The sequence below is a fragment of the Helicoverpa armigera genome, chromosome 3, assembly GCF_030705265.1.
Source record: "Helicoverpa armigera isolate CAAS_96S chromosome 3, ASM3070526v1, whole genome shotgun sequence".
Classification (NCBI taxonomy): Eukaryota; Metazoa; Arthropoda; class Insecta; order Lepidoptera; family Noctuidae; genus Helicoverpa; species Helicoverpa armigera.
The window spans coordinates 12,153,729-12,164,919 of NC_087122.1; positions in this window are offsets into that span (position 1 = coordinate 12,153,729).

The following is an 11,191-nucleotide window of genomic DNA, read 5'->3' on the forward strand; positions in this document are numbered from 1 at the left end:
GTCACAATCTTTCAATACATAGGGGCGCTTGGGTCATGATTGCACCCGGGCGCTACATGAGCTAGAGACGGCCCTGAATCAGTTACACGAAGAGCTGAATATTATCTCGGTGCTGAAATATCGGTCCGCCCCGGGTGCCACATCAAAGGGGATGCCATCTCGGTCGGCACATATCTGCACGACCAGGATGGCGCGGGCAGAAGGGACAAGTCACTAAGGGTGCCTTTCTAATCTGCGAAGCCTAGGTTCACTACCATTTACTGCGCGATATTCAAATTTTAAACAAAAGTACAACAGTGCATATGTGAGACATCGAGGCGGTCACCCCTCTCAGTTCGACTGTCACCCTTCTCTTGTATTTTCTCTTTTATCTGATTACTTTAATTAATTCCTTAAAGTTAGAAAAAAAAATATCTTCATTTCTAATTTCTTCGCTTACGTTTTGAGTCCTCAATCTAGCAAAAAGAAAGCACCGAAGTAGCAAAACAAACTGACTCTCGCTTAAGTCACGGTTTCTTTTAATTTGTGCTTAATTCTAAGTTAAATTAGAGTTTTTTTTACTTTTTGTTTTAACTTGTCTGATTGTTCCAAAACTCAAAATTTGGCGCTCGCTGCGCTCGCGCCTTACACTTGACGGTAATTTTTCTATAATCTCTTTAGATATATTCTTGCGTCACAAGTATCAAAACTTACGCGCCCTTCTTCACTTTACAGTGCTTTTTTCAAACTTTTTTGGGAACTTCTGTTAAAAACTCAAAAATTTCGCGCTCGCTACGCTCGCGCCTTCCACTTTACACTATCTCTTTCTCTACCTATCTCTTTGCGTCTCAAAAATCAAAATTTCGCGCTCGCTTCGCTCGCGGGTTCTTCAGTTTTCGGTGTTTTTTTTTTTCAATACTACAATAATTAAAGATTTTAGTCTTAAGAAAAGTCGCAAGCATCAGATCATTTTAATATTTGTTAATTTTGTGATTCTTTAAATAGAAACTGTAGTAAAAATAAAATTTTAATAAATTGTTTAACTTGAGCATTTCTCCTCAAACATGATGATTAGCTAAATCAAAACACCAGCTTACTCTCGCAACACATACTTTTCACGTAGGACAAAGGGCCTCGCATAGACCTGCCGCACGTAGCCTCGCAATGGCTAGGGCCGCCGCTGGACGAGACCTTTGACATTGCCCTACACTGTTTGTATTTTAATTAAGTGCGTGCACACACTCCACGTTAAACAATCGGCCGACTGTAAGCGCTGTGGTAGGTTTCTTTTTTTAAATTGTGAATTCAATCAAAGTTTTTAGTCGGTCTCATACGAGAGAAATACCCGATCTGTGTCGTGTGTTCCATTGATTTCCATACTGACTTATGAGCCCAAACCAACTATTGGCCGACTAAAAGTTTGTAGTGTGCTTGTTAATGGTACAAAGTGATCGTAGGTATAAAAGATTACTTCATACTGTTGTTTTATAGTTGGTACATACTTTAAGAAAATCTTGTTTATTTGTGATTAAACTGCATCCCATCATCATCTGCCTTGCTTTTTCCCAACTATGTCGGGATCGGCTTGTGGTCTAGCCGGATGCTGCAGAGTATCAGTGCTTTAGAAAGAGCGGCTACCTATCTGATCTTCTCAACCCGGACAACCCATAAGTTATCCCTTGGTAAGACTGGTTGTCAGAGCTTCTGACTATTCGTAAAGACTGTCAAAGATGTTCAAACGACAGCCTATAATATAAGCATATGTAGCATTTGTTTAACAAAAGGATTGTTATTTTAAACCGATACCAAAAGGAGGAGGTTATCAGACTAAAGTCTAAGATGAATCATAATGCTTTGTACGAGATAAATACAATACAATGTGTCTATTTGTATCATCCGTTTATCAGTCAATGGCAGGTCAATAAGATAAGAAGATGAAGAATATTTTTTGATATTATTGGCGTATTTTAGTTCCAGTGAACCTATTTCAACAGCATTAGATATTATATAGGTGATCTAATCAATAAGCATGCATTATAAACTTTTTTAAATCTGTAAGTAGGTGCCTAATATTATATATAGGATATAAAAAAATGGTATTCGACCCTTGCTACGAGAATACAGTTGTATTTATTAGGCGCCTATCAATAAATTTGTAGCACAGACATAGAACGTGTTATATTGCAGTTGTAAGTATTAATTACTGCCACAATTGTGTGAAATGCAGCTGAAAATAATCAGGCGCTGCCATTAGCAAAAGTTTCTGAAGGATATCATTTTTTTTGAGCTTAGAATTTTATTTTTCACTAGTTACAGTCTCGTAAGGCAGGTTTTGTGAATTCCAGCTAAGGGTTGAACACCTTTTACAGTCGTTTTGGGCAGCCTGAATCTCTAACTACCAGTCTGACCACAGGGTATTTGGTTGCCGAGAATAACTGGGTTGAGGATGTCAGACGGGCAGTAGCTCCATGGAACCTCTTCCATTGTATTCGGATGGAATGAAAGCTGACTCCAGAATACTTGACAAAAGGCTAGGCAGATGATGATTCATCCATAGCTTACTATACTAGGTACCTGTTTATTCTAGATCGATAGAAGGAAGGAACTTAATTGTATCGTATTGAATAAATGTCTCAATTTCCTCACGACGTTTTGGTTACCGTTATGCCAATACACAGGCATATTACTTCTATCCTCTACCGCTGATTATACATAGGTAATTCTACACAATATCCGACTTAAAACGTTGTATGATGTATAACGGCAGTAATTTGATATTGGTTCAACTCTGTTCTGGAAGGTTCTTTAAAATTGTAAAGGATAAAATATGTCTTTCATAGCTCTAGAAGTATAATAATGAGTCATCCTCATCCTCCGAGCCTTTTTCCCAACTATGTTTGGGTCGGCTTCCAGTCTAACCGGATGTAGCTGAGTACCAGTGCTTTACAAGGAGCGATTGTCCTATCTGGCCCCCTCAATCCAGTTACCTGGGTATCATAGAGATCCGGGTGTCGTATTGTTTTTAATGTAAGCCGTATGGTATGTTTACACAAAAATCCATAGGTTATAAACCACTGTAGTTTGACAAATAAATAGTAACTGGGATATATGACTGCTGTACTTAGCGATCTTCCAAATATACCTAGAAACTAACCTTATTCGCAACTAGCAACGAATTAGACTCCAATTTGCATCAAAAACTTGCTAAAAACCACATTACGGACTTACTTGCAAAGAACCTTGATACACATATTAATTGCAGTTAAAGTGGTTCGCAACAAGCTCCCAACATAGGTATACATACATACTGTTGGATTATATAAAGCAAAAACTAATACCCCTAACTTTCGATAACATTGTTCTTTGTTCTATCTGAACAATCTACTGTTTATTTAACTCTACACACACTGCGTCACGGGATCTTGTTAGACGGACGTATTGCTTCCAAGTACCATTTAAAGTATAGAATAAATATTTCAATATCAAATAAGTATATTATTTCTTTTAATCCCATACCTCCTATAGGTTATGGGCCCAGTGCGAAAAAGGACATTTAGTAGTGAGAACATTCAGTAGTGCGTAGTGACAGTAAAGTGCATAGTTGTAAATAAAAATAAAGTTGTGACAATGGAAAAAGTGAAAAGAAACATTAAGCCTTTTAATGGAGAAAAGTACAGTGTATGGAAATTTAGAATTCGTACACTGCTTTCAGAGTTAAACTTGCTCAGTGTTATTGACGAAGAAATTCCTGGAACGCGATCCGCTGAGTGGGAAAAGAATAATAAGGCAGCCAAAAGTATTATAGTCGAATATTTGGCGGACTCATATCTTAATTATATTAATGAAAATGGGACTGCTCAAGCAGTTTTAAACATTTTGACGCGATCTATGAAAGGAAAAGTGTAGCAACTCAATTAGCGCTGAGAAAACAATTATTGGGATTAAAATTAAAAGCCGATATACCCTTGATCAAACACTTCTCAACATTTGACGATCTGCTGACAGAATTATCAGCTGCTGGAGCTAAATTAGAGGAAACGGACAAAGTAGCTCATTTATTACTTACTCTCCCGAATACATATGATGGCGTTATCACTGCAATTGAGACACTATCTGAAGAAAATATCACTCTCGGTTTTGTAAAACTAGACTATTAGATCACGAAGTAAAATTAAAAACGAGAGTCGTGATACCAGTTTAAAGATACTCCATGTTGAAGAAAAATATAATAAAACAGATACAATCGCACAAAACAAAACTATTTGAAGAATACAACATTCAAGAAAACAAACAAACAAAAATTTGTGAAATGTCATTACTGTGGACGCAAAGGACACAAGAAACAGGATTGTTTCTATTTCAAAAGACAGACAAATATACAAAACAATGCCCCAGAAAGGACAAGACAAGTCCAAACTATTGCCCTGCAAGAGGGAACGACCTCGAATTCTTCTTTTCAGGATTTGCGTTCATGACAAGCGCATACCATTATGAAAAGACCACTCGACAATTAAATTCCTATTAGATTCAGGAGCGTCTGATCACATCACAAATAGAGATAATCTCTTCACATCGTTTGAATGTTTAAATCCTCCTTTAAAAATTTCAGTAGCTAAAAACAATACATTTATTTCAGCAACTAAAAGGGGAAACATAAATCTTATCAGTCAAACAGGAGTGCAAGGAATACTTACAAATGTATTGTTCTGTGCCGAAGTACCATATAATTTAATATCGGTATCAAAGATGCAGCAAGCAGGATTCACCATAATATTTGATGACAAAGGCACACAAATTACAAAGGAAGGTAAAATCATCATGAAAGGTAAGACATTGAATAATCTTATAGTTCTAGAGTTTAAAATACCAGTAATAAAAGGGAATCCGCTTCCCAAGCATGTTATGTTAATGAAAATAAATATGAATTATGGCATCAACGCCTAGGACATATAAGTAAAACTAAATTCCTGCAGTTAAAATGTCATAATATGATTGATGACTTAGATGAAATAAATACCGTAACTCCAAATGATAAGTTGTGTGAAGCATGCATAAATGGGAAGCAGACTCGCCTGCCTTTTAATAAAGTTAAAGACAAAAGTTACATTAAACGCCCTCTGTTTATTGTGCATTCAGATGTTTGTGGTCCTATAACACCTCCAACAATAGATAACAGAAATTATTTTGTTTTATTTGTTGATGAATACACACATTATTGTGTGGTGTATATGTTAACTTACAAATCAGAAGTGTTTACAGCTTTTAAAGACTATGTCGCTAAAAGTGAGGCTAAATTCAATTTCAAAGTAGTAAATCTTTATAGTGATAACGGTGGTGAATACTTATCCACCGAAATGAAAAACTACTGTAGAGAAAGAGGCATAAGCTATCATTTAACAGTTCCTAGGACCCCACAGTTAAATGGTGTTGCAGAACGTATGGTTCGCACAATAACAGAAAAAGCTCGTGCTATGTTAAATGGCACTAAAGCATCAAAACGTTTTGGGGAAATGCAGTTTTAACTGCAGTTTATTTAATAAATATTACGCCTACGAAAGCTTTAAGTCAATCAAAGACACCATACGAGATGTGGCATGATAGGAAACCAAGCGTTAAAAATCTCAGAGTTTTCGGTTCAACTGTATATGTTCATAATAAAACCAGTAAAACAAATTTGACAATAGGTCGTGGAAAGGAATACTGGTAGGTTATGAACCCAATGGTTATAAAGTTTGGAATACAGAATTCGAAAAATATGAAACTGTAAGGGACGTTGTAATTGATGAGACTAATTTTATCGAATCTAGGCCTTCATTACGACCTGAACGGAGTAATAATACATATTCCCAAGACGAAACTGATAATGACTCCGTAACAAAATCAGTGTCTTATAAGTCTCATAGTTCTGGCCCTAAATCAGATAGCTCTCAATCTGATGAATGCAGTACAAGTAAAATTCGAAAAATCGGTAGTCATGAAATACCGAATGAACCTGAAAATGAATCTGAGAGTAGTTTGAAACACAAAAATCAGGATAAACCTGATGAATTTTTAAATTTACGAAGAAGTGAAAGACTGAAAACATGTTCGCGTAAATCATATAATGAAAATGACTATGATGTCTATAGTGCGTTATCCATCACAAGTAATATACCAAAATCATTAAATGAAATTAAATCTCTGAACGATAGGAATCAGTGGGAAAAAGCAGTCAGAGAAGAACTCAATTCTCTTAAGAAAAATAATACATGGACATTAGTACCAAAACCATTAAATAAAAATATTGTAGACTGTAAATGGATATTCACTATTAAAAATGACGTTTCAGGTCAACCTTCAAGATATAAGGCACGTCTTGTCGCTAGAGGTTTCAGTCAAGAATATCTTAGTGATTATAATGAAACATTTGCACCAGTTGCTAGAATAGCAAGCTTTAGATTCTTAATTAGCTACGCAAATCAATATAATTTACTGATTCATCATATGGATGTAAAAACAGCATTTCTAAATGGTACACTAAAGGAAGAAATCTACATGAAAGTTCCTGAAGGTGTAAAATGTAAAGATAATTACGTATGCAAATTAAACAAAGCTCTTTATGGCTTAAAACAATCAGCTAGATGTTGGTACGAAACATTTGAACAATGTCTCAAAGAAATAGGTTTTCAGAACTCCCCAGTAGATAGGTGTATATATATGAAAGGTAAAGGAGACATTTCTAAAAATATTTACGTAATCTTGTACGTCGATGATTTAGTTATAGCATGTGCAGATTTGCAAACAATGAATAATTTCAAAGCATATTTAATGACTAAATTCGAAATGACCGACTTACACGATATCAAATTATTTTGGGCATTAAAATAGAGAGACACCATGATAAAATTACTTTAGACCAAAGTGCTTACATTAAAACCGTTTTGAATAAATTTAATATGAGTGATTGCAATCCTATAAACACACCGATGGAGCTTAAATTAAACTATGAAGCTCTTAACGCTGATAAGAAGTGTGACGCACCATGCCGTCACCTGATCGGTTGTTTAATGTACATTATGCTTTGTACGCGTCCGGACTTAAGTACATGCGTAAATATTTTAAGTCGGTACACAAATAAGAACAATAAAGAATTGTGGTTATGCTTAAAGCGAGTTTTAAGATATATCAAAGGCACAATTGATTTGAAGTTAACATATACAAGAAATAATTACAATAACATCCTAAGTGGATATGTCGACTCAGATTGGGGTGGCCACGATTGTAATGATAGGAAAAGCACTACTGGATATGTGTTTAAATTATTTGATCAAAATACAATTACATGGTGTACAAAGAGACAAACATCAGTAGCGGTCTCGTCTACTGAATCCGAATATATGGCTTTATATGAAGCTGTTAAAGAAGCATTATGGCTTAAGTCTCTGGCAGAAAGCATAAACTTAAAATTAATAAGCCCATTATTTTATATGAAGATAATAACGGATGTATTAGCATAGCTAATAATCCAACAAGTCATAAAAGGTCCAAACACATAGATATAAAATATCATTTCTCTAGAGAACAAGTTGAGAAAAATGTAATAAAATTAAATTATATTTCCACAGGTAACCAGTTGGCAGACTTGTTGACAAAACCTTTACCAGTCGTGTCTTTTATAAGACTGAGAAAAGGATTGGGTATAGAATAAGTTTTAATTTAAGTACAATTTCATTATGAAATGGTCTGATCAGGTTTTTCTGGGTTTTCCCTGATCCTGTGCAGCAAATGTTGGACCATTATTGTACAGTTGTCCCAGACCTTACTTGGAAGTATAATATGTTACGTCGTATTTATAAGTTGGTATTCACTTTGTAATGTTGAATTGTAGACTAGATACTGTATAGTAAACTAACGAATGACTAAAAGTTAGGGATTAATTTTTGAGGGGGCGTGTTGGATTATATAAAGCAAAAACTAATACCCCTAACTTTCGATAACATTGTTCTTTGTTCTATCTGAACAATCTACTGTTTATTTAACTCTACACACACTGCGTCACGGGATCTTGTTAGACGGACGTATTGCTTCCAAGTACCATTTAAAGTATAGAATAAATATTTCAATATCAAATAAGTATATTATTTCTTTTAATCCCATACCTCCTATACATACCTCTATGTATATGTAAGTATATAGCTCATGGAGTAAAGAAAGGTGAATGGAGATGCCATAATGCAGGTAGGTCAGGCGCCTTCTTCTAGGTCAAATTAGTACGGTAGGCATAACCAAAAAACTATCAGTTATGAGTGAACTAATGTAACGATCGGGTTCTTTGGGACGCAACGCTTTTTGGGATTACATAAAATGGATGGCGTATAAGGGCGAAAACAGTATCGTTCCTCGTCACCTGCTCACTCGCATTTTAGCGCGATACTTTCTTAGGCGATTTTCCGTTATGGCACCTCCTCTAGTCATTTTGTTCTCCATGGTATAGCTGTATATATATGTAGGCAATATATATTAATGCATGGTGTTCACGGATCACCTTGTCTTCCATCGAGAGCAATCTAATGGGTACACGTTATGTAAGTAAAGATATCATAGATCTATTTATAGCTTTGGACTTTGATTTGTAAAGAAGATAGTGACTCAGAAATGTTAAGTAGATATGAATTATTTGTTTTCCTGTATTGTTTGGTTTGGTCGAGCGATACTAAACGCGATAAACCTAGATTTAATGTGTAGGATTATTAGAATTTAAAATTGATACCTAAGGAAATGTAGCTCAAATGATGTCTATAGGTAAATAATCATTTAAAATTCAATTTCAATGGTTGCACTGCTGAAACTAAAAAATACCTTTAAAAAATACTTTTTATTTGAGGCGCTAAAAAAAACAAATAATATTTACATACAAATTTTAACGTAATCGGTTAACTAGTTTCAGAGGCTTGATAGTACAAACAAGCAAAGAAGGTTTCGTCTTTATTATATTGTTAGTATAAAAAAAAAACATATCATTTCAAGTGTATTGCAAAAAGAGGAGGAGAGAGGAATTTACTTAAGCACAGCTAAGACATACCCATCCATCATTTCCATACTTTTTGCAAGCAAACCAGTTTACACCAGTTTGTTTACCACAATCGGGGTCAATGCCTCATGATTTGTGGAGTAATGGCGCTACAATGCCTAATGGCGCCAACTCATGTTAGTCGAAGTGGCGCAAACACATCTCACTTGGCGAGTGAGTTTGGTAACGCAGATCATCGTTTGCGTCTGCATTCACCAACCCGTGAAAGTATGGGTTGTCTATATTGTATGGGTGAAGTGGATTGGCGTAAAATTTAATTTATGGATATACGAATACGAGTTACTGAAAAGATAACCTATGTGAAAACTCATTTGATTAAATTTTTATCAACAGAAAACAGGATCCATTGTTACACAGCGGCAGGTACCTCCCAAAGGCAAAATTTTACGTTCATTCTCGAAAATTGGTTCGTTTTTTTTTTAGTTTTAATTCAGAAAAGGCCTAGATTTATTGGCTGAAAATTGTCACATTAGGAACCTACACATATGATCACAACGCCTATAAACCGAATATAACCTACCGAAGATATGTTGATTTCAGGTTGATGAGGATACTTCAACTGGACAGAGTCTAGAACCGACTGTATATCAAGAAGGTAAATAAGCGGCCACTTCACAACATCTTCACTATAGCTGTGTACAAATTAATAAGAGCCGACCTTGGACTAGAAAGCGCATGCTCCACCGTGCGTTAAGGTGAATGCTCACTGTGTTGCCGATATTTAAAAAAACATCGATATAAGTGTGCAATATAAGAGTTCGATCTATCATGCTCATATGTATAACTTTAGGGCCACTACTTCAACTTTGACAAGGAAAAGCTTCTAACATCACGAGGTCTTATTTTCCAAATTAGATGTGACGTGGCGTGTCAATTCCGAAATACCTCCGTCCAACGCTGCTAGGACATCCCTCTGGCTGCTCTTTGATCCCAAAAACCTTCCCCTCTCGTTAAAACAAAGTCATTTGACACACTTGGGAGCACCCGCGTGTTGATTCGCTAGAAATGTCATTAACTAGAATAACCAGTAGGACGTATATGGAATGCTAGTTATAATATAATTATCCTAAAGCAGGAATAAAAACTTCACCACACTCTCTCTGAAAATGTGAATGAGACACATGGCCAAAACACGTGCGTTTACCAGTTTCACCAGTTAACAGTTTTGAACGAATTTCTCGCAATACTTGCTCAAGAACCAAATGCTTGCAATGTTTACGGGTTTAAATATTTGTAATATGAGAATGGCACGGGGTCATTTGTAAACTGTTCATATTATTTGGCAAATAGCTATTAATAACTCAGTATTGCTGCCTGTGGTAAGCAAGTGGTCTATCGATCAAGCTTACGCTTGCCAAGCCCATGGATAGATGACCATCTGTCTTAGTAAACGATCTTGAAGAAACCTGGTATTTAAATAATGGAAACACGCGCTTTGAGCAGGCGAGGTGATTAAATGTGGGATTAGAAAAAAAGGCTGATGATTACGGTACTCCTAGCTTCAGAAAGCATTTGAAGACGTTAGTCTGGCTCGTCCCGACTTTCATTTGTTGAGCTCTGATTTGTTTTCTGAGTCATTCCGACTGGAAGCCAAAAAAGTTTGACTTCCATACCAGAATTGAAAGGAGGTCGTGTTAGATGGAAAGTTTCTTTAATCAGATTAATATTTACTAAAGGTTTATCTACAAAATAAAATAACATATATACCTATATTCCCACGCGGCCGGGAAAATCACGGGCATTCTATCTTGTTGCATAATGCGAGGTGACGAGGGCAATGAACTCGCATAGATATTATTAATTAGTGACCACAGATACCACAGATCTTGGTAATGGTAATGACTAGTAATGTAGTCAAAACATGTGTTTTGTTTTATTTTACATAAATAAATATGTAACAACAAGTCATTGTTTTCTGTCAGGTCTAAGACACTCAAAAAGGCTGGTTTTTCCAAATTAGAATTTACATTGCTATAATTAGGTATACACAAACTTAGGTATTGTCTAAAAATTACGTAATTCGGACGTCAATAAAGTTTATAAACGGCTGTATCATATTTTATACAAGTACTCCAATGTTCAGCTGTTTTTTTCTGATATATAATTTCTACATGTAGTGTGTCGGTTGTTCACTCAACAACA